This window comes from Cervus canadensis, chromosome X (assembly GCF_019320065.1).
Source record: "Cervus canadensis isolate Bull #8, Minnesota chromosome X, ASM1932006v1, whole genome shotgun sequence".
In the NCBI taxonomy this organism is placed as follows: Eukaryota; Metazoa; Chordata; class Mammalia; order Artiodactyla; family Cervidae; genus Cervus; species Cervus canadensis.
This window is the reverse complement of record NC_057419.1, coordinates 117218286-117242400: the sequence shown is the minus strand read 5'-3', so window position 1 is coordinate 117242400 and position 24115 is coordinate 117218286. Positions and strand designations below refer to the sequence as shown.

Genomic DNA, 24115 nt, shown 5'->3' with positions numbered 1-24115 from the left:
AGCGGGCGGCACCCAGGGGGAGGGGGCGGGCGGCGGGGGGGCCGGAGACGGGCGGGAGCACGCAGGGCCGGGACGGGAGAAAACCTGGAAGCGGGGTTGGATCCGGAGCAACCAAATCCACTTCCTAGGGGGCCGCGCCGGGCGCGCGGCGCTCCCTCGCGCGACACGCCCCGCCGGACTCCTCCCTCTTTCCCTCCTCCCGGGAGGCGGGGAGCCTGCCCGCCGCCCCCCACCCGGAGAGGACCGGCTAACTTCTCCGGGTCGAAAGGCCCAAGTCCCTGGGGACCGGGCCGAGCGGCTGGGACTTGGAACCCATGTCCGAGTCCTCGGCCTTCTGCACGCCGCCACCTGACCCGCTCCCCGCGGGCCAAAGCCGGACCGAGCCCTCAGGTCTCCATACCTACCCCCCCCAATCCATCCCCCCCACCCCACTCTACCCCACCCCGCCGCTGCCGCCCCGCAGCCAGGAGGACGCTCCTCACCGCCCAGCTCCTGGGCTAGGAATGGAAAGCGCTGGCATTAATCTCATTGTTTGCTGCAGACAGCCTAGGGACTTGTGACTACGAGCTGGCCCTAGAGAGCCTCACCTGGCCTCCTCAGACCTGCTTTCCACCAAACGGTGCTCACCTGTTTGGAAACCTGGCAGGCATTCTCAGCCCACACACACACCCCCCACCCCCACCCCCAAGCTGGTTCTGCTACAAGTCTAATCAAACCCTAAACCGGGAGGTTCTGGACCCCCCACCCCCAACTGCCGCGCGGGCGGGGCAGGGGGGCGAGCTGGCAGATTCAGGGTTGACCTTGGAAACCTTCTGGCCCAAACTCACCTTCTGGCCCCAAATCTCCTTCTGCACGAAGGGAAACTGAGGCCCAGAGAAGGAAAGTCACTTGGCATGCGGCTGGGGGTGCCCCCAGATCCAGAGATGACTCCCAGGTCACATGGAATAAAGGTAGCCAAGGACCACCGAGTTCCCCTCTGCCCTTAAGCCTCTTGACAGAAACTCAGACCTCTCTAGGACCCCGTCTCCACGTAGCCACCTGAAAACTGGAAATGGGTGAGTCTTCCCACCTTCTAAGCTTCGTCAGATTCCATTAATGAATGTTTTTGAAGCTCCCAGGGCTCCTTAATGAAGGGAACTGTGCAGATTGGGAACTTGTCATTACCCTTGTTATTGTTACAATCTGCTGTAAGAGGTTAGGGTGAGAAGTGCCTCAGACACCTCGGGAGTGTGCTGGGAACTAGGCAGATAAAAGGGGCTGGAACTTATTATTTGGCTAGACTCTCAATTCCCATAAAATTACATAGGGTGAAGATATGAACCATCATTACAATTATCACCCTCATAGGGTTTGTTGAGACTTCCCCCTCCACTGTTGTTTGTAAACCTGGTTAATGTGGCTGGCTGTGAGGCGCTGTAGAAAGTAGCTAGCTGTTGGTTTGAAAGCTCACTATAGACTCTTCTACATTTTATTAACTCTTGGAGATCATCAGCATAAACAGACGGGATTGTGACCCATCTGTAAATGGGGCTTCCAGTTTCTGTGGGTTGGCAGAAACAAACTCCAGTACAAATGAATTTCGTGCCATTTTCGAGGGACTTTCAAATGGTCCAGGTTTTCCTTAAACTGATAATCATCAGGTCCTCAAGGCATTGCTAGAACTTAGCCCAGCAATTTTAACTTTCACTCGCTGATGCATTTGCTTAAAGATGTTCTTTCCCAAAGAGAATACAATCTGAGGTGGGACCAACGTTAATAATAAAATGAAACCCAACCACCTTAAATGAGAAAAAGATACTCCCAAACTCTGCAGCCCAGATCATAGAAAACTTCCTTCCACATCAAGTACAGGGTGAACTCATTCCTTGTCCCCCAATTTACTTTAGCTCTTCCTGTTTATGTATTATTAACCAAAACCTGAGCCTTTTCCACCAGAAACGGTAACCTCTGGCTAGAAACGAATCTGGACAAGTCTGAACTTTACCACGCGAGGCAGGAACCCCAAACCCTGCTCAGAGGCAGCTCCCACTTCAAAGCCTCCTTTCATTTAAATACAAACAGGGTGAACAACTGGCAATCTGCGAAACAAATACCATCTAGCTTCCCTTTTCTGATGGCCTGTAGCTCTCCTCCCCATCCCCCTCACTCCCATTCCAGTTTTTCTGCACTCCTTAGTGGAGATGCACCTACTCTGTAAGTTCTCTGAATACCAAAAAATGGACTGGGGGCTGCAGGTAGAGTGCAGGAATCAACAACTTCTCAGGATGATCAACTTTCATATTGCCTTTGGGGTTTGTTTTTTTAAATTGAGATAAAATACACTAACCAGGAATTGCCTGGTGGTCCAGTGATTAGGACTTTCGCTTTTACTCATGGAGCTGGGTTCCATCCCAGGTCAGGCAAATATGATCCTGCAAGTCACCTAGTGTGGCCAAAAAAAAAAGTGTACAATTTGGTGGCATTTAATTCATTCACCATGGTGTGTAGCCATCACCACTAACTAGTTCCAGAATATTTTCAGCATCTCAAAAGAAAACACATTAAGCAATTAAAGTCCATTCCCTTCTCCCCCGCTAACCCCTAGCAACCACTCATCTTCTTTCTGTCTCTATAGATTTGCCCATTCTGGACATTTTACATAAAAGAAATCATGTCATATGTGGCCTTTTGTGTCTAGCATCATGTTTGTTTTCTAAGATCCATCCATGTAGTGGCATGTGTCAGCATTTCCTTTTTGTGGATTTTTTATGGATACACCACTTTGGGTTAAACAGTACTTTAGAGTTTGCAGAGTGCTTCTAGGCACATGCTCATACTCATAGAAAATTTTAGTGATTTTGAAAATAGATCAGCAAACTGAGTCTCACTGAAGTTATGTGGCTTATCTACAGCCACAGAGCTCTTAAGTAGCTGAACCAAGACTGAAAAAAAATGTAAGGCCTTTGACTGAATCCCATATGTGTTCAGTTCAGTCGCTCAGTTGTGTCTGACTTTTTGCGAACCCATGAACATGCCATGAACAGGCATGCCAGGCTTCCCTGTCCATCATCAACTCCTGGATCATCATCAACTCCTGGCTCAAATGCATGTCCATCAAGTCAGTGATGCCATCCAACCATCTCATCCTCTGTCGTCCCCTTCTCCTCCTGCCTTCAATTTTTCCCAGCATCAGGATCTTTTCCAATGAGTCAGTTCTTCACATCAGGTGGCCAAAGTACTGGAGCTTCAGCATCAGTCCTTCCAATGAATATTCAGGACTGCTTTTCTTTAGGATTGACTGGTTTAATCTCCTCGCTGTCCAAGGGACTCAAGAGTCTTCTCCAACACTACAGTTCAAAAGCATCAATTCTTCGGTGCTCAGCTTTCTTTGTAGTCCAACTCTCACATCCATACATGATTACTGGAAAAACCACAGCTTTGGGTAGACAGACCTTTGTCGGCAAAGTAATGTCTCTGCTTTTTAACATGCTGTCTAGGTTGTTCATAGCTTTTCTTCCAAGGAGCAAGCATCTTTTAATTTCATGGCAGCAGTTACCATCCACAGTGATTTCAGAGCCCCAGAAAATAAAGTCTGCCACTGTTTCCACTATTTCCCCATCTATTTGCCGTGAAGTGATGGGACCAGATGCCATGATCTTAGTTTTTTTTAATGCTGAGTTTTAAGCCAGCTTTTTTAGTCATATGCGTGCATGCGTGCTAAGTTGCTTCAGTCATGTCCGACTCTTTGCTCCCCTCTGAACAGTAGCCCACCAGGTTCCTCTGTCCGTGGGATTGTCCAGGCAAGAGTACTGGAGTAGGTTGCCATTCCCTACTCGAGGGAACCTTCCCGACCCAGGGATTGAATCCGTATCTCTTATGTCTCCTGTGTTGGCAGGTGGGTTCTTTACCACGAGCGCCACCTGGGAAGCCCGAATCCCATATGAATGTCCCTATTTCAGATTAATAAATGTTCATTGAGCACCTACTACATGTCAGATGCTACCTAGCCTGAGAGGGAGGAGAGATAAACAAGCCAAAATGTATTTGGCTTGTATTGTGGTAGAGTTGGTTTTTCCAGGTGAGGCATTTCTCCTGAGGTGGCACTGAGGTCGCTCGCTGGCGGGCAGAAAGAACAAAGTATATACTCACTGCTGCTGGCTTCCAAGCCCAGAAACTACTCGAGCCCCTGTCACTCTCTCAGCTTTGGGATGAGATGGCCAAGAGATGGCCCACTGAGGAGCTGTTTTGGTTGCCAAATATGAGGATGAGGAGTAGGACATCACTTCCTTCCTTAATACTTGATTGTCTTGCAGCCCTCCAGTCTCTCCCCTACCATACCCAGCCATCCCACAGCCATCACAGTGAGCCTTTCACATCACTTGAACAATGTCCCTCCCCTGCTTAACCTTGCACCTCTCCCCGCATCGTACCATATTACTTTCCAGATCAATTGCCAAGTCACTCGACAGCTCTGGATTTTTGCTGTTGGGCCAGAGTCTCCATTACCAGCTTTCTCACTGGCCCTTCCCTACCCTGTATCTAGTGCTTGGCCCCACAAGAATGCATCACCATTCTCCATCATGCCTGCATCCTCACCCTGCCCTTGCTGGGAATACTTTTTCATTCCCCTCCATTCCTTGGACAAGTCGTTTATACTTGTCCATCAAAATTCAGCTGAGAAAAAAATTCAGCTGAGGGGACTTCCCTGATGGTCCAGTGGCTAAGACTCCTCAGTCCCAATGCAGGGAGTCCAGGTTCAGTTCCTGGTCAGGGAACTAGATCCCACATGCGAAAACTTAAGAGTTCGCATGCCACAACTAAAGATCCCACATGCAGCAACTAAGACCCAGTGCAACCAAATAAATATTAAAAAATAAAAATAAAAACAGAACTCAGCTGAGATAGCACCTCTTCTTGGAAAACCTTCATGGATTTGCATCCCCCCACACAAAAGAGCTGATGGCTCCTGCTTCTGAGCATCCAGAGCCCTGTCTATACAAAATGACTACCACACTTGCGCCTTAGCAGAGGTCCTGATTTCTTTCAGGATTCTTTGACCCTATCCCCAGCAGCCTCCAAAAGGCCTTTTAGGCTTTTCATTTGAATGCCTCTTGCCTGATGGGCAGTTTTTCAGGGGGAAAAAAGACCTAGAATTGGATCTGAAATCTGATTTTTTGTTTTGGGGTGCACAGTGCAGCTTGCAGTATCTCAGTTCCCTAACCAGGGATTGAACCTGGGCCATGGCTGTAAGTGTCAGATCCTAACCACTGGACCACTAGGGATTCCCACTAGGGAATTCCCAGAAATCTCCTGTTGCTTAAATGTTAGTGATTACTTCAGAACTCTTAAAAGTTTACTGGACAAATTAAGCCTGTCTTCAGCCTAGATCTCACCAGGAAACTTTCCTCCCTTGCCCCTTTTCAAGCAAACGAGTGGACTTCCCAGGTGGCTCAGTGGTAAAGAATCTGCCTGCAGTGCAGGAGACACATGTTCAATCCCTGATCTGAGAAGACCCCCACGTGCTGTGGAGCAGCTGAGTCTGTTTGCTGCAACTAGAGAAGAGCCCCTTCAGCAGCAAAGACCTGGCACAGTTATAAATAAATAAATTAATTAATTTTTTAAAAAAAGAATGAAAACTTGAAGAAAAAAAGAAAGCAACCAACCAGGTGCTGTGTTCTGACTACTTCCTGTGTGCAAAAGTTGGTTCTGCAAAGGACCTGCTAAGTCACTTCAGTCGTGTCCGACTCTGTGTGACCCCATCCCTGAGATTCTCCAGGCAAGAACACTGGAGTGGGTTGCCATTTCCTTCTCCAATGCATAAAAGTAAAAAGTGAAAGTGAAGTCGCTCAGTCATGTCCGACCCTTCGCGACCCCATGGACTGCAGCCTTCCAGGCTCCTCCGTCCATGGGATTTTCCAGGCAAGAGTACTGGAGTGGGGTGCCATTGCCTTCTCCAGCAAAGGCCCTAGAAACTCCAAAGACCAGAGACCTTTGTGAAGCTGGCACCCTGCTTGGGGAGGTAGGATCCATATCCATGTGGAGAAAGACACTAGCAAAAAAAACACAAGACAATGCACAGCCCTTAGGACACTCATCCTAATTTGCTGTTTGTTCCATGGATGCCACTCTTCCTCTTGGTCCCTCTGCAGATTTACAGAAGTACCAGTAATAGAAGGATCAGCGACTTTGAAGAAGTTGATGGGTGTGCTCTGTTCCTGTCTCCTTATTCCTTACCTCCCTTCAGTATTCTTTCTCTAGTATCTGAAGTTTGCCTTAGTTTCTCTTCTCTCTGAGAGCTCATTTGTGTTTACAGATTTAATCAACAGCTCCAGGTACCTCGCCATACTTCCCTGTTTGTGCCAGTGTTGCCTACTGTTATCCTACTGTTACACACTCTCTCCATTAAAAACCCAAACTGAGTCTTCCTTTCCACTTAACCTCCATCAACCCTTGTCCAGGTTCCATTACATCTTGTCTGGACTGCAGAGCCAGCGCCTAAGTGATCTTCAGCCTCTCCCTCCATCCATCCATCCAGGGACTATCACAAAGTCAACCTTCCTATAGTATGATTTCCAAGTGTCACACTCTTTGGTGAAAAAAGAATTCCATGGGAAGGCAGTCTCCTGCTAATAACACATTTGTTTAGTGCAGCAGAGTTTAGGTATTGCTTCCACATGTATTATCTGTGAAGCCTGAATTATTTTCCATAATGCATGGGTGAGGAAACCGGTTCTGAGTCTTAAATCAAGACCCTCTGAGTCCAAGTTCAATGACACAGTCACTTCTCACTATGCCCCAAGCCCGAAATATGCCCAGGAAAACTTCCAAGACAGTGCAAGGCTGATGTGCAAGTGAGTAGAGAAGATAGGTCTCCCTTTGGACCATGAAGGATGGGAAAGAAGAGTGGGAAAGAGGAGTGGGCAAAGAGGAGTGGGGATTTTGAGGCCTGTGATGACAACATTTTGACCAAGTACAGGCTCATCTGGATGACTGTCATGAAATACAGTGCCAGATAATGGTGGCACAATACCCTGGGAAAAGATAATGTAAGTTGAGTCAAAAGGTGCAAGTAGTGCTTTCAAAAGACTGAAATGAGGAAGTGAGGAGGCATAGATTGGACTGAAAAAAGGCAGGTTAGGCCCTGAAAGTCTTTTCAACCAAGTGATGAAGTCCCAACAATTCTCATCTGGGTATTCTATATGAAGAGCAGAAAATAAATATAAGACAGAAGAAAGGTAGGGTTCCCCAGTGAAGAAGGCAAGGCTAAAGGTTCAGGCAGCCTGAGAGCTAAATCCTGGCTCTGCTAGTGCCTGTCTGTGTGTCCCTAGATCAGTAACTTACCCTCTTCAAGTCTCCCTTTTCTCATGTATCATGCCTACTCTGTGAAGATTACAACAGGAAACTGTGCGTTTGGGATGCCTCCATGCAGTTGCCCATAACCATCTTTTGTTCCTTTGTAGAGCTGAGTACCAGAGAAGGCAATGGCACCCCACTCCAGTACTCTTGCCTGGAAAATCCCATGGATGGAGGAGCCTGGTAGGCTGTAGTTCATGGGGTCGCGAAGAGTCGGACACAACTGAGCGACTTCACTTTCACTTTTCACTTTCATGCATTGGAGAAGGAAATGGCAACCCACTCCAGCGTTCTTGCCTGGAGAATCCCAGGGACGGCGGAGCCTGGTGGGCTGCCGTCTATGGGGTCACACAGAGTCGGACACGATTGAAGTGACTTAGCAGCAGCAGCAGCAGAGGTGAGTACTCTTCCTTTGTGTGGATGTACCACAGTTTGTTAACTTATTCCCTAGTTGACATTTAGATTGTTTCCAGGTTTCGGTGATTATGAATAAAGCCAGTAAAACATTTGAGTACAAACACATACACACACCAAAACGTATGAAAAGCATTCCTCTTGGCCTGGAGCATGTCAAATTCCTTTTAGTGCCCTCAGCTCCAGGCATGGAGGATAAAATACAAATATATTGAAGTAATCAGAAAGCAGTTAGCATACAGCCTGGTATAAAGCATTTGTTTATTTGTCCATTCACTCATTCCTTCATTCAACCCATTTTTAGAAGATCAACACTCTTTTAGTCTTTGGGATTATATTTATGAATAAAACAACATCTCTCATGGAGCCTAAAAGTTGGGGCTCAGTCAACATGAGCTAATATTGTTGTTATTATGGTTATAATGTGTTTGCTCAGTCACTCAGTCATGTCTGACTCTTTGCGACCCTATGGACTACCGCCCAATAGGCTCCTCTGTCCATGGGATTTCCCAGGCAGGAATATTGGAGTAGGTTGCCATTTCCTTCTCCAGGGGATCTTCCTAACACAAGCATTGAACCTGTGTTTCCTGCATTGGCAGGTGGATTCTTTACCATTGAGTCACCTGGGAAGCCCAGTGGTTATTATAAATTCCATCTACTTCACAGTTTGCTCTGATCCAGCCCTATCAGCATTGAATGTTGTTTAGCATGACAGTAAATTGGACTAATAATTTTGTATTGGGATACATGAATTACCACTGTACTGGTCCATAATTAGCATTGAATTATAAATTATACAAGTTGTAGAGCAGAGAGGGATCTGAGTTACTTTCATACAGTACTCTCTCATTATAGGGAAGATGTTTCTTATTATCGCCATTTTCCTGATGAGACAACTGAGGCCCAGAGAGTAACATGGACATTTTTAGGCAATAATCACATATTCACTGGTATTGATATCTTCTCATACTTTATTACTGGGGCAAAAGTTTCATAAAGTTTGTAGCTTCTGTATAAATTCCAACTAATGTCTCATGCTTGTAGAAGAACAAAACCAGGGGTTGTATGGGAAAGAGATCTTTGGTCTCTGGTCTTGGCGTTCTGTACACCTAAGCTCTTATTTATAGTCTAATTTATAAAGAGGGTTTCTAATTATTGGGGGAAATGTGGGTACATTTTTCAGTGGGTACATTTCCATGTGATGGCAAAATTGTTGCCATAGATACTCATAAGTCTAGCTTGTTGACCATGATTTGACCTACAGCTTTAGATATAAAATGTGTATTTCAATATAATTGGGAGAGTTCCTTCTCTAATTTACCCACTGGACATAAATGCTTAATACATGGAAAGAAAATTATTTCTTCATATCACTTTGATTAAATAAAAATACTAATAGCTCAGTGTTTGGTATTTAGATTGTGAAAGCATTCTGGAACATTTGTTTTTCAAAATTGTTTCTGTAACTTCCACATCTCTCCTAGCTGATGAGAAAATTGCACAAAAAGGTCGCATGGAGGCAGGAAACCAGCAGAGGCTTCTAGTCTGAGCAGAGACTTCTAGAATGTGAGATCTGGAAGGGACCTTGGCATTTGTTTAGTAAATCCACCTCAAACTTGACCTTCCCTTTTTGGTTTGAAATTTCAAGCCAGCAAAAGACTGTCAGAGGCAAAAACATAGGTTCTGACTAGAACAGTGGTCATAGTAATGATGTTTGTCCAAGCTGCGTGCTTCTACTCAGGATTCACCTGAGAACACAGGTTCCTAGGTATAGGGAACACTGTGGCTCAGCGTGGCGAAGGACACCCAGGGACATGTGATCCTGCCTAGTGCACTTTAAATTCATTCTCCACCTTGTTTGGAAAAATAGACAAGGCATCTAGTGCTGAAGGGCACTCTCCCCAACACTGGCCCTGAACATTCTAAAACCAGTTCCTTCTCTGTGAGGATCAGGACACTGAGCGACAAAACCAAGGCCCCATTAGAAAGCTGCAGAATGTTTTAAAGGGACAGAAGGAAGTTCTTAATGAAGTGTCAGTTTAGCCCAACAGGTTTTTGGACTTGCACTTCAAACCTGAGAAGTTTGAATGAATGCCTTTTCTTTTCTTTTTTTTTTGTCTCCTCCTCTTCTTTTTCCCTAGCACCATCATCCCTGCTTTTATGTGAAGAGACAATGTGCATTTTTAAGAAGACCCAGCAGGGAGCAGGCATTTTTATTCCAAAGAGATACCACAGATAAAAAGAGCTGAAGAGAGTCAGGGTCAGACATAGTTTGACATTTGTCATTTTCTAACCAGTGATGGGTAAAGTCTACAGAACGGCTGCTGTTGCTGCTGCTCTAACAATAACACATTCAAATGAGCAAGGAAACCATTAAACCTGGACAGACATTCCGAGCCCCTCGCTGAATCCAGGCTGCACAGGCAGCACAGGGGGGTTGGCCTTTCCCATGTCCCTCTCTGCTGACATCGTCCCTTACCCAGACTGACTTTCCAGAATTCAAACGGCCAGACCGTTTTCTTAATTCTCCAAGTACACAGCATGCATGCGGCTTGGTGAGTGGGGGTCGGGGGAGGATGCACAGGAACTGGTAGAAATGATAAAGAGGCTCTTCCCTGCTCTTCCACTTCCTCTGCCTCCAAGAGAACCTTTCCTTTCTGCCCTTGACTCTTCAGGGTCAAGGTAAGGAGGCAGCTACACAATGTAGCAAGATAAATTTATTTTCATGTCAAATCTCCAATTTAAATGCTCTCATGTGGGACTTCCCTGGTGATCCAGTGGTTAAGAATTTGCCTGCCAATGCAGGGGACATGGGTTCACTCCCTGGTCCTAGAAGATCCCACATGCCGCAGACCAACTAAGCCCACACACCACAACTACCGAGCCTGTGCCCTATAGCCCGGGAATCGCAACTACTGAAGGCCCTGTGTCCAGAGCTGGTGCTCCGCAATAAGAGAGGCCACCATAATGAGAAGCCTGAGCACCACAACTAGAGAGTAGCCCCGGCTTGCCTCAACTAGAGAAAAGCCCGCACGCAGTAATGTAAACCCAGCACAGTCAAAGATAAGTAAATAAAGAATTTACTTAAAAATAAATGCTCTCATGTCTCTGACTCCTAACTTTACTTCCTTTGAAGTACAGATCCATTGTCTACTTTTAATACATATGTACAAATGATATGGTTTTTAAAATTTGCTGGTGGTAGGCAATATTTGGGACTTCCCCGTCCCAGTGGCTCAGCAGTAAAAAATCCACCTGCAATGCAGGAGATGCAGGAAACGTGGGTTCGATCCCTGGGTCAGGAAGATCCCCTGGAGGAGGGTATGGCAACCCCCTCCAAGAGGATTCTTGCCTGGAGAATCTCATGCCACAGGAGCCTGGTGGGCTGCAGTCCATAGGGTCCCAAAGAGTCGGACACAACTGAAGCGGGTGAGCAGGCATCACAGGCAGTATTTATGAAAAAAGGATTTCAAGAAAACTTCTGGGAGTGCCAGAATGTTCTATATCTTGATCCATGTGCTGATTACATGCGTGTATACACATGTAAAAATTCATCAGGCTATATAGACATTGCAGATGTATGTACTTTATGTACGTTATACAAGAGGGGAATACAAGCCACAACTATAATTTTTTTCAGTGGATGGGTTGAGGTGTGTGTGTTTGTATACATAAAATTTGGAAACTTCTCTGTATTTTACAGTAAATATGTGTGACTTTTACAGTCTCAAAAATATTAAACATATTTTAGGATGGTCACATCCTCTGAGCTGAATACTGTTAGATGTTGCACTTTTAAGGTCTAATACTCATTTGGCTCCTTTGTTTTCTTTCAGGCTGGTGGAAGAGGTTACTGTCCTACCTTAGCTAACGGCTACTCTTTATTGAACTCTTCTCATCTCTACAGCCTCCATAAAAATATAATTTACCACCTGTTGAGCACCTGCTATGTGTTATTTAGACTTTGTGGCAACTCCGTGAGGTAGGTTCTGAATCTTCATTTTACAGATAAGTAAACTAAGCTCAGGGAGATTAAATCACTTGCCCGAGGGCACCCAGATGGCCTGTGGCAGAGCTGAGAACTATGCCTGATTCTGATAGTAACGCCCTGCCCTTGACTGCTAGGCTATCCTTACAACACTATTTACATAGCAGTGAGACCCTGTGCGGTGCTGGGGGCAGCCAGCAGTCAGACATGGCCTAGACTTATGAGCTAAGATGCTGACATGCTTTTTTTTCCCCCTTCCTTTTTTGTTTCAACTGACTTGGAATTCACGTAACATAAAATTAACCATTTATTAAACTGTGGTGGGTCTTTGTTGCTGCGTGTGGACTTTCTCTAGTTGCGGCAAGCGGGGGCTACTCTTCGTTGTGGTGCGTGGACTTCTCATTGTGGTGGTTTCTCTTACTGCAGACCACAGGCTCTAGGTGCGTGGGCTTCAGTAGCTGCAGTGAGGGGGTCAGTAGTTGACGCTTGCAGTCTTTAGAGCTCGGGCTCAGAAGTTGTAGCACATGGGCTTAGTTGCATGTGGGATCTTTCCAGACCAGGGATCAAATCAGTGGACCTTGATTGCAAGGCAGATTCTTAACCACTGGACCACCAGGGGAGCCCCAAATTAACCATTTTAAAGTGAAGAGCTGAGTGACATTTGGTGCATTCACAATGTTGTACAAGGACCACCTCTAATTAGGTCCAATCCTTTTCATCACCCCACAAAGAAACTCTTTACCCATTAAGTAATAACTCCTCATCTCTCCCTCCTACTAGGCCCTAATAACCTCTCATCTATTCCCTCTCTCTATTAATTTTCCTATTCTGGGCATTTCATATAAGTTGTTGTTCAGTCCCTAAATCACGTCTGACTCTTTGTGACCCCCACAGTTCATATAAGTGGGATCATATAATATTGGTTCTTTTATCTGGCTCATTTCATTTAGCATAATTTTTTGAGGTTTATGCATACTGTAGCATGTGTCAGTACTTCATTCCTTTTAATGGCTGAATAATATTCCATCATATGAATATGCACATTTTATTTATCTGTTTATCAGTTGATGAACATTTGGCTTTCCATTTTTTGCATGCCCAGGAATTTATCCTAAACAAATAAGCAGGGAGATGCATAAAGAGATTTTTATAAGGGTATTTATTGTGCATATATACTGCAATTTGTTAATCCATTCATCCTCTGCTATGAACATGCACACACATGTATTTGAGTACCGATTTCCAATTCTTTGGGGTTTTGACATACTTTCTTTATCATGGATTGTATCCAGCTATTATAAGAGAAGTTTCTAGCCTGCTGCCCTCTGTGGCACAGTACTTGAGGAGTCTGTATTTGGCAGATCTTGGAGAATGCTATAGTAAGAAGCCATTGGACCGTGAATCTGGACATCTCTGATGAGTCCTAACTTTGCTACTTCCCACTTTCTTTTTTTATGTCAGTTTTGCCCCATTTAAAAAAAATTTTATTTATTCGTTTGGCTGTTCAGGGTCTTAGTTGTAGCACATGGGCTCTTTGGTCTTCACTGTGGCATATAGGATCTTTAGTTGTGGCATGTGGGGTCTAGCCCCCTGATCAGGGATCACACCTGTGCCCCTGCATTGGGAATGCAGAGTCTTAGCCACTGGATCACCAGGGAAATCCACTGCCCAGTTTTTTTACTTCAATTTTCTCATCTCTGATATGTGAGCTCTGGAATTCCTTCTGGTTCTGACGCTTGATTTTTGCTCTAAACAAGATTCTAGCCCTCAAGAAATTTACAATTTAACTGGGCAAACAAGGCCACGGCATATGTGAAACACCAAGAATTAGTCTTCCTGGTGTTGGGAGAAAGGAGTTTTTATTTCCATCTACCTTCTCCACTCAACATGAAGAAGCCCTTTTTGATGATTTTCAATTATTAATATTTTTTTTATTGCAACAGTTGCTGCTGCTGCCAGAAATTTAGACATCTTGGGCGCTGCTAAGTTGGGATATTACCCAGAGGGACCAAGGGCAGCAGTGAAAACAGAAATGTTACAAAGGTTGAAGTGCTGGGCTGTCAGCATGCCCCATTCTGGCTGCACAAAGCTAGCCCCTTCCTAGGAAAGAGGAGCAGCTGGCCACAGCCCTCCCCTTCCCTAGCTCCACCCCAGACCCCTGAGGAAACACGGCTCTCCCACCTGCCCGGCAGCCTCTCCACCCATTCCCCCATTTCGCAAGAAGCACAGCTACAGACTGCCCTGGACCTGGCCGTTCCTCGCCCTCTCCCTTTCAACTCTCTTCTAAATGTTACTTGACAATTGGATAAAAATCACACTTGGAAGAATGCACTGGACAATGTGCAGCAGGCACCCATTAAGACACTGCTTTGGTATATACCAAAATATACTCATTTTCACAGATTTAAATACGTCTCAACTCTCTCCAAAGGACTGCATGACAGATGGTTTCAAAGCGAGTCACGTCTACAAACAGCAGACAGAAATATTATTTAGCAGATTTTCTAAAAGTTCTTCTGAGCCTTCCAGAACCCGTCTTTCCCCATGGGCTCTTTTATTTCTAATTCGTGGAGGCCCAAAGGAAAAAAAAAATCTCTCTTACTTCCTAGCAACCTCCGTACGTGTATTTCCTGGGCTTGTACAATATAAGAACTGAAAGAAGTTCTAGCTCTATGGAGCTGGCTCTTGTGTTATTTTGAAAATACTACCCTGGCCTGAAATATATGAATTACTGGCCCATCACAACCACTGAACCAAAGGCCAGGGTTGGGGCAGAGGAGGGATTGTGTGAGTAAGAGAAGAATGAACTGATAGAGGAATTGTCAGGAGAGTTATGAATCATATACGCAGCCATTTAGTAAGTTATGCTTTGATGAAAGAGATCAAAATAGGGACCATGTCCTGGACAACTTCTCTGTTTTTCAAGTATTGAAAAAAGTTAAGCATGTATTATGAAGAGGGAATAAGCCACAGCCCTGGCCTGGCCTCTGGGAGCATCCACTTTTGGTGAGGACTGAGCTATTAACTCACAAAGCAGGCCATGTATTAGATCCAGATAGCCTGTGGTCCTCATGGTCAGAGGAGGGGTCAAATGGCTGGACCTTCCGGGGCTGGATTTAGTTATCCACACCAGCGAGACCCCTAACAGGATGGGAAAATGGTGGAAGGCTTGTCAGATCATCAGAATATCTTGAACAAAGCGCTAGAGGATGTGGAGGCTTTGGGGATGAGCAGAGGGAGGGCTGTGAGGGACATTTCAGCTTGCGGGAAGAGTGGATACAGGTGGAGAGAAGCAAGTGAGCTGAGCCCATGGTGTTGGCAGTCAGGAGCCCAGACTGGCTGGGTGGGAAGGATGCTCTGTAATGTCAGTGTGACCCATCAGGTTGTGTTCTGTCACTGTACCAATGAAGACTGCCTTCTTTTTCTTACTGTTAGCTTAACCCTGAGAAACAACCATATTTACACCATCGCTAATGTGTATTGACAAGGAGAAGGAGAAAAAGCCTGAGCAAAGCGACAAGAGAGATCTCTCCCGCTTTCTGGTTAACAGCACAATTGTGGGTTGTTGGAGCAAAGCCATCCTACAAGGAGTTGGTGCATTTTCATCTCTTACAGTGAAATTTTCCTGTTTATTCCTCCCACTCATGTTCTAGAATTTTATTTATAACACTTTTTGGCCTGCTCTTTAAAGTGTGCTTGCGTGCCTGCCTGTGTGTGTGAGAGACTGGTTGGGAAACTAAAGTACTCTATTGGGCTTTGCGCTTCTGGAAAGCAGGCCCCACATACATTCCAAGTATTATAATTATGATCCATTAGGCATAAAGAGAAGCAATATAGATGGTGCCCCTCTGTTCTGGCTACACCATCCTCCAGCACCGCCTCCTGGGCTCGTATCCATCCATTCCGTCCCAGGAAGGCTGCCTGTCCACCAGGGCCTGCTGCCAGGCATGTCTGGGACTGGACCACCCTGACAGGTGACAACAGGTGTCCAGAGAGAGGCCACCAGCACAGCTGGGCACTTGGCACAGAGGTGAACTGGCCTGACACGAAGGAAGTGCTTCCCAGACCCAACAGGGAGGAGGGGGTCCCCGTGCCCTGGTCTGTGGCTAGTGGCAGGGGCTGCAGGGGGCAGAGGCCTGGAGGAAGGGTGGGCCTGGCTCACACGGAGGCCACAGGGAGCCTGGTGGCTTTCCTGGCTTCCTTTTCAGCCCCAACCCAAGCATGGACAGTCAATCACTTGCCTTTCAGTGGGGTGAGACTCAGAGATGGGCCATCCCTCTGGCTGCAGTTCAGGGCTAGGGGCACTTCCTTGGACCCGAAGGGAGGCAGAGAGCCGCTTAGCACTTAGCCTGGGGCTGGATGGATGCACCTGAGTTTTTTCCTCTGTTGTCTCCTTATCGGGGTTAACTCATTCATTGCTAGGAAGCAACATGATGTAGAGGTAAGAATCCTATTGATATTTTTGGAATTAGGTAAACTTGTGTTTGAATCCTTACTCTGCCATTTTGTTCATACATGATCTCAGGAAAGATATTTAATCTTTTGGGCTTCAGTTTCCTCATCTGAAAAATGGGAATAAAAATGAGGCATTCCTCAAAGAAGGGTTGTGAAGCTTGAAAGTATCTTGAACATAATATACAGATGACAAATATTAGTTCCCTTCATTTTTTACATCAGTGTGCCATATTGAATTTTTTTTAAATCCATTTCAAAAAAACATGAAAGATCTATGTCAATTTCTGTTGATCTAAATATTACTTTAATAAATGTAACACTGCCTAGAGTTTTAACCAGCACTTTGCTACAGGGAAATGTGGCTGGGATGACTTATTTTATAGGAGAATCTCATCTGTATACTCAGCATGTTTTATTCCTGTGGTTTTTTTTTTTCCTGTGTCCTCTTCAGATTTATTTTTCACCACTCTGCATAAGAACTCCAGGTTGGACCCAGGCTTTCTTGTTTTTGCAGATTAATATTTCTGAACAAGTGAAATACTGATAGTACTGCTTTCATTAAACTTAATAATAATCCTTTCTGTTGTATTAAATGAAATATCATATGTAAAGTGGCATAGGGTAGGTATTCAATAATTAGCAGCTGCTATTAGTATTATAAAGCAGGAGCCAGTAGGGGAAGATACTCCAGAGAAAAGCTTTGTCATTCCTCTCATCGATGGAATGCCTAGATCCACATGGATATACAAGACACCAAAGGCCTATTCAGCCATCTCACCAAGATATTGCAATACTCCCATCTGAAGTCAATGAAGTCCCCAGCGTTGTCAACTTGATCATTGAGCCTGAGACCAGAGAGAAAGTGGAGGCCGACCAGCCTTGAGGTTTATTTAATTGCTCCAAACAAAAGGTTAATGAGGAAGTGGAGAGGCCCTTCCTGGGGGGACACAAAGGCAGAGCCCTTCCCTCAAGGAACTTAGAATCTCTGCTTGGCTCACTCTCCTCCCTATTATACCCATTTGTATGTTGTTTTTTAAGTGTCCTTAAGTCTCTTCTCAAGAGAGTCGCTAATGGGCCTGTAAATCCATCCGAGACAAGGGCCCTGGCTTTAACTTCTTTCGTTTCCTTCTGACGGCGACTAGAACTGTAGTCGCCTCTAGGGCAGAGGCTCAATAGAAGTTACTGACTGTCTGACTTTGGGGACTTGATCAACACGCTAGTTAGAAGCCCCAGCTAAAGTAGTGTTAAGTGGCATTCACTGGTGACCCTGGCTGGCTCAGACAAGGCAAAAGGAACCACGAAGTGCAAGCGTGCCAAGGGCAGTTTGGTTCAGAAAGCCAGCCTGTGAGCAGATGGGGGGGTGGGGTTGGTGGTAGCTCAGCGTGATGGCTCAGTCATCTCCTTCAGTAGATTGGATTTGCTTACTTCTCCAACATGAGCCCAGATTACCTTCTGTGGAATTGAGTCTTTGACAGCAAACTGCCTATTTTTTAAAATTAAATTTTATTTATTTATTTTTGACATTTGGCCACACCATGTGGCATGCAGGATCTTGGTTCCCCAATCAAGGATCGAAACTGCACCTCTTTGAAGTGGAAGCACCAAGTCTTAAAACTGGTGGACCACTTCCATTTGGAAGTCTCCAAATTGCTTGTTAAAAGTCTGTATACCTAAGGCTGATTCATGTTGATGTATGATGGAAACAATCAAAATATTGTAATTATCCTCTAATTAAAAAGAAAATTAAAAATATTTAAAAAGTAATAAAGTGAAAGGGGGTGGGGAAGGGGAAGGAGGGGTGGGGGTGGGGGTAGGGAGACTGGGATGTCTATATTGAAAAGCCTGACTTTTTAAGGTATGTTTAATACTGTAAACTTCAGATATTTTCTGGCTGCTACTGCTTCCACCACAGTAAAGGGATTTGTGTGATATTTGCTTCTGTTGGCTAAGGAGTCATTGATCATACTAGCCAGAGCAGGACATTCTGGTTGATAATGGAAATTCAGGGGAGCCTTTTTATTGTGGGTGGGGAAGGGTAGGTGTGGAGGAGTGCATACCTGGAGTCAGGAAGGATTCCTAGTGAAACCACAAGAAATTTTGTAACTTAGGAACTGTCATGTCTCCTTTTAGGATCAATTTCCTTATTTCCTTCCCACATAGAATCATAAGGATGGAAAGGCATCTATCTAAACAACTGCCTATCACTATAGCCAATGCCCAGCCAAATCTGAGAGTCAAGGAACAATGTTCTTAAGGCCTCTTGGGGGAAGAGAACAGATTTAGTCCATGTGGTTTCTGAATGAGAAACTGGGAACAAAGGGTGGAAGTTACGAGGATGCAGATTTCAATGCTATATAAGGAAGAGATTTCTAACCCACTAGAGCTGTTAAAATCTAAATGGGTTGCCTGCTAAGGTAATGAGTTCTCCATGTGGGTAAGTGTTTAAGTTTCTGATTTAGTCCTCCTAACCACATATCCTGCTTCTCTGCCCAAATTTGCAAAACCAAAGCCCTAACTGCCCATGATTCAAAGTGACTAAAGATGAGATCCTGGCATGCTGACTTCGGTGGCTGTTGAGTCCAGGGCCAATGCCAGTGCCAGCTGGTACGATGAGGATTTCTTCCCTTAGAAATGTAAATAGGGTTCCCCAAGTCTGTCTCCTGTAGGGGGCATGGCTCCAGACCAAGTATTAATACTTCCTGGAGTGAGTTGAGATGCTCCTGCTTTGACCCTCAGGGAGTTGGCCCTCCAGGTGTTGGACCTTCCTTCTGTTATTGGGCTTTCTGGGTGCCAGACAGGCCCTCTGGCTCTAGCATCCCACCTGTTCAGTTGCTCTCCAAGGCAAGTCCATTCTTCTGTCCCAATGAAGAGCTACCACCAAGCAAGCTTGGCAAGTAAATACAAGATGTTTACAAACTCCAAACCATTTTTCACCAGTTTGCCAATGCCTTAAAGTTACTCTAAGAGTAAAAGATGTGAAATTAGCATTCTTGACCTTTGATCCTACACAAATCATCATTCTCTGAAAGAGTGGTTTTTCACAGGCAGAATTCAGCCATTCAGGCCTGATAGACTCAACCTGGAGATGTGCACTCGGAGAGGCAGATTTAGAGCCTGTATGTTGAGTTCCATCTAAGTTTTAAGTGTATTCAGCCCTTACATGAATATTCAGTTTAAAGAAAGCATTCAAGACTCTTGAGTACTACTTTCAATCATGATACTTTATGGGGGGAAAGGGGGTGTGGGTATTAATTTATAGTTTACAAAGCATTTCATTTCCTGGACTTAATCAAATGAGCAAAGCCTCAGCCTACCACAGGAACATGTGTACTCACTGAATGTTAAGATCTCAGATGAAAACTCGGATGTCAGAGCTCCACTGGGGTGAAGGTAGATTAGGGTCACCCACCCGCAGTTACAGATGAGGAAACTGAGACTTACAGACATTCAGTGGGTTATTCTCTGGCCTCATCTGCCAGTCAGTTCCTTTCAGTCGTGTCCGACTCTGCGACCCCATGGACTGCAGCACGCCAGGCTTCCCTGTCCATCGCCAACTCCCGGAGCTTGCTCAAACTCATGTCCATCAAGTCGGTGGTGCCATCCAACCATCTCAATCTTGAGCTAAATAGGGCAAGCAGAAGCCATGAAAATGTACTGACCCCGTGCTGTTCTGGGGAAGGCAAATCTGCAGGCAAGTGGTGCTTTGTTAGCATCCTTTATGCTGTTCCACACCATACCTTGCATCTAAGCCACAGAGTCGTGGCAGTCTAGCAGGTCTGGGGACGGAAACATCTTTTGCTCCCTTCAAATCTTACACTAGAGGTAAAGGAAGAACTTTTCATTATTTTAGTAACTCAACAACCCAGGCATTTCTTTGCCGAGTTTCTTTGCTGTTTTTGTTAGATTTGAGAAAAACTTCATTATCAGGTTCTCTTTGGTTTTCAAAAGTTTTTAAAGGCTTTTTTTTTTTTAAGTTTTTTTCTCTTTTTTTCCATCTTTCTTAAGAGGGACAAGTGGAAAGCTTGTTGGTAATGTTGGAAAGTTGGTAATGTCCCAACTTCTCTCTCATTTAAATGCACCTGTTACCTAGGCCCCTTGATTATTTGTGTTTTTTTATATTTTCAATTTAAAAAATTTTATTTTACTTTTTTTAAGGCTCCTTGATTGTTGGCTTTGTCTGTTGCTGGCTTGGAGCCCACTTCAATGCATTGTCATAAGTGGCTGTAGAGACCCTGTGGGCCCTCCCAGCCACCATCACCTCCCTTATGGCCCTTGAAAACATCAAGAGCTTCCTTTCCATGAGTTCTTGTGAAAGAAGCAAGGCAGAGCTTATCACCAGCTTGGGCTGACCATGTTCCAGGGCTGAGCCCTTTGAAGGAGAGCTAGGAGGGTGGACACGACCACCTCTGCCCTGTGCGCTCATGGGCAAGGAGAGGGGACAGGCATGGGAGGACTGTCTTGGGGCATAGCTGAAAACTGAGTCAAACAGAAGACTCAGTGGGGAATCTGCTGAGGAAATTCTTGCCCACGTGGGTGGCAGAGAGGATGTTGCAGAGGGAGCCCTTATCATTTGTTGAGGGCCTGCTAGGTGTTACTTATTCATTTCTAGGTGCTTTCTTATGTTATCTCATGTAATCTTCCTAACAAGCTTGTGAGATGAATGTTAATATCCCCTTTTGTGTGGATGAAGAAACCCAAGCCCGGATGGCTGCCACACCTGCCCGAGACCACACAGCTGCTCCTCCGGGTACTCCTGTGTGGCTAGCTTCAGCGCTTCTGTTTTCTGAGCTTCTCTGCAGCCTGCCAGCTGCCCCAACATTACTTGACAGGGAAGGAGAGAGGGGCGCTGGCAGGAGAGACTTTTCTCCCCTGGGTTTCTGCATTTTCCAGGCACAACCCCGAACTGGGGAGGAACTGGGGAGGCTCTGCTCCTCTGACTGGTGCCTGTCAGCCTATTCCTGAGCCGACTCCCCAGGTACCCCGAGAAGGAAACACACAGTCTGTAGTGTGCCGGCTTCCCCTTCCCCTCCCCCTCTCTACAAACTGGAGCTCTTATCCTAGAATTCAACCCTCCCCGGAAGCAGGAATCTATGTGCTAATGTGTTAATCCTCCTATTCAGAAGGTCGCTCCTTCCCTACTGTGGGGACCAGCAGCAGTCTATAACCTGCCCCATACAGTATTTCTGTCCTGGGGTGAGCCTTGTTCCAGCCTAATTATAGCACAAAGGGGAGTTTAGACCCACTCATGCAGTTGTTTAAATTTACTGGGAGCAAATGGGGCTAGGGGATTTGGAAGGTAGCGATGGGGTCCCGACTTCCAAGTTACTAGAGGCCGCATGATGGCCAGGGCTCGTGGAGAAACTCTGAGGGCATAGAGAGAGAGAGCGGTGAATGTGTGCCTTAGGTTCAGGGACTCCCCCCTAAGAGGCAGGAGTTGTGTGGGCAAATCACCCTCCCCGAGGCCAGGACTGGCCTTCTGGAGGAATGTGGCCCTCCCTCTGGTGTGCCAGGGAAGTCTTGGAAAAGATGGCCTCCATCGTGGGAACCTTTCTTTCCTATGTGGGAAAGAACTGGGCTCAGGTTTCAAGCAGGCCATTCTGAGAAGGCCTGGAGAGAAGGGGATGGTGGGAACAGGCGACCAAGGCTTTATTTCATGATGGCAATGGCGGCAGGCCTGGAGGAGATGTGACGGTGGCCTTGCTATCTGATTGGGGCTACCCAAAGGACAGAGGCCAGGTGTAGTTACGGGCACTTGCTCCTACTTTGCCGAGCAAATGAAAATAGAGGAGATCTGGGAGAAGACAAGTGCCTCACATTCAGTTTTTCTCCTGCTTCTCCTCAGCAGCTGTGTTATGGCAGTACCAGGAGGAGGAGGAGGAGGAGGAGGCCCGTCACTGGACTTGGGAAGCTGCTGTAAAGACTGGTGATTGAGAGGAAGGAGTGCTGGACTGGAATCAAGAGTCAGGGGTCCAATCTCTTTCAGTCTCTGTCCTGTGTCTTTTATCTACACTCTAAGCAGGTTGGACTAGCTCATTGCTGGGGACCTTGAAGCTCCAATATTCCAGTGTTTACCTGGATAGGACAGAATATGAGCCTGGAACACACGGAAGACCTTTCCACCTGGAGAGTCAAAACTAGGACATCATTATGGTTGCTGCTGCCACAGGCAACAGCCGTGGCCCCTCTGCTCACCCCTCCGGAAGTACTTGTGTGAGGCTACCAGTCATGGCTGCCCCCAAGGGTCCCTAGGTTCCACTGAAGAGCCCACCTTCTGACTGCCAAAAGGGCCAAGGTGCTAATGAGCAAGCTGGGCAAAGTGGGAAAAATATGTACCAAAATGTATCAGTGGTTGTAACAATGCTGAGATTAGGGATAAGAAGTTTTTCCCTTTTCCTTATTGTCTAAATTTTCAGGAAAGCGTTTATATTAATTGTTCTAAAAATTGCTTTGTTACGGAAATTCCCTGGTGTCCAGTGGTTAGGACTCAGTGCTTTCACTGCCTGGGCCCGGGTTAAACCCCTGTGGGAACTAAGATCCCACCAGCTGTGTGGCACAGCCAAAATAAATAAATAAATAAATAAATAAAATTGCTTTGTTAAAAGTAAGTTTGCCAGAAGCAAACTGATCTTGATCTACAAGTGGCAAGGTGATTGGGGCCTTCACTGGACTGAGATTTACTTTGGAATTGTACTGTCCAATATGCTACCCACTAGTTAAGCATAGTTATTTAGAAATAAAATTAATTGGAATTAAAACAAATTTAAAATTCAGTTTAGTTGCACCAGCCATGTTTCAAGTGCCTAGCAGCCACTTGTGCTCGTGACTGCCATTTTGGACAAATATAGAATATTTCCATCATTTCAAAAAGTTCTACTGGATAGTGCTGGTTTGGAACATCCATGAAAATACGGTTGAAAGTCAAAGTCATATCAAATGTGTGCTAATGGTACCCGGCCCTACTAAAGAGACTAAATGTCTTGAAAGCATCTACTTGGAATCCTTTGCTTATGGTAACCTGATTGTTTCACTTTACTTCCTTATATTCATTCAAAAAGGGGAACCTAACCTCTTTGGGGAACACTTTCTTACTGTTACTACTTGGTCAAAAGTCATAAAACCCTATTTCCTGAAAGCATGATCTTACCACTTTTAAGGTAGTAACTGACCATGACTCATGGAAAGATCCAGCTTCCCCCATCATTCAATAAGACAACTGGTCCATCTGAGAGGTTTTTTAGGACAGATGAGGTCTCCCATCCCATAAGATTTTAAAAGCTAGTTATTGCCCTCACAGCTTACAGAAAACTAGGCCTTAGGGAGTTCCCCTGTGGCCTAATGGTTAGGATTCCAGGCTTTCATTGCTGTGGCCCAGGTTCAATCCCTGGTCTGAGAACTCAGTTCCCGTGGGCCAAGGGGCACAGTGACATTTGACTATTACCTTAACACTTCAAGAAAATAAAAATATTGTCCTTATAAGGAGATGGGGAGGCCCCAGAAATGCTCCTCTTTTCCCTCTGACTCCTCCTCCACCAAGAGAGAACACCCTTACTGCACTCTTGCTGTGGTCCACCCATTAAAACTCCTCAGGCAAGTTTAGACATCATTAAATGGTCCAAGCTACTCTGACCAGGTTCATGTGCTAGGCACCAAGGACTCAGAAATGAGCAAGATCTGGTCCCTGCCCTCAAAAAATCATACTTCGCAGGGGAAACAGACATCTAAACAGTGTATTTCAAGTCAGTGGGCAGTGCTATGTATGTACAGGGTGCTATGAGAGTACAGGAAAGGGAATGCTGCACTCTGAATGCTGACATAAGGGAAGATTCCTGGAGATGACACGAGAAATAAAGGATGAGTAGAAGTTCACTAGCCAAGAACAGTGGAGAGTTGGGTGTTCAAGGGAGAAGCATTGAGACGTTGAAAGTC

The 24115-nt window shown here is 45.6% G+C and overlaps 1 long non-coding RNA gene across 3 annotated transcripts; it reads left to right on the top strand.

Annotated features, from left to right (window-relative positions):
* Positions 1-177: 177 nt before the first annotated feature.
* LOC122434797 lies at positions 178-23713 on the top strand. 3 transcript variants are annotated; one of them, XR_006267457.1, is made up of 4 exons: positions 178-390; positions 859-1055; positions 11583-11728; positions 22032-23713. It is a non-coding gene; the product is annotated as an uncharacterized LOC122434797 (long non-coding RNA). The 3 variants fall into 3 exon arrangements; XR_006267456.1 differs by having other exon boundaries at positions 178-1055; positions 22035-23713; XR_006267455.1 differs by having other exon boundaries at positions 178-1055.
* The last annotated feature ends 402 nt before the right edge of the window (positions 23714-24115 follow it).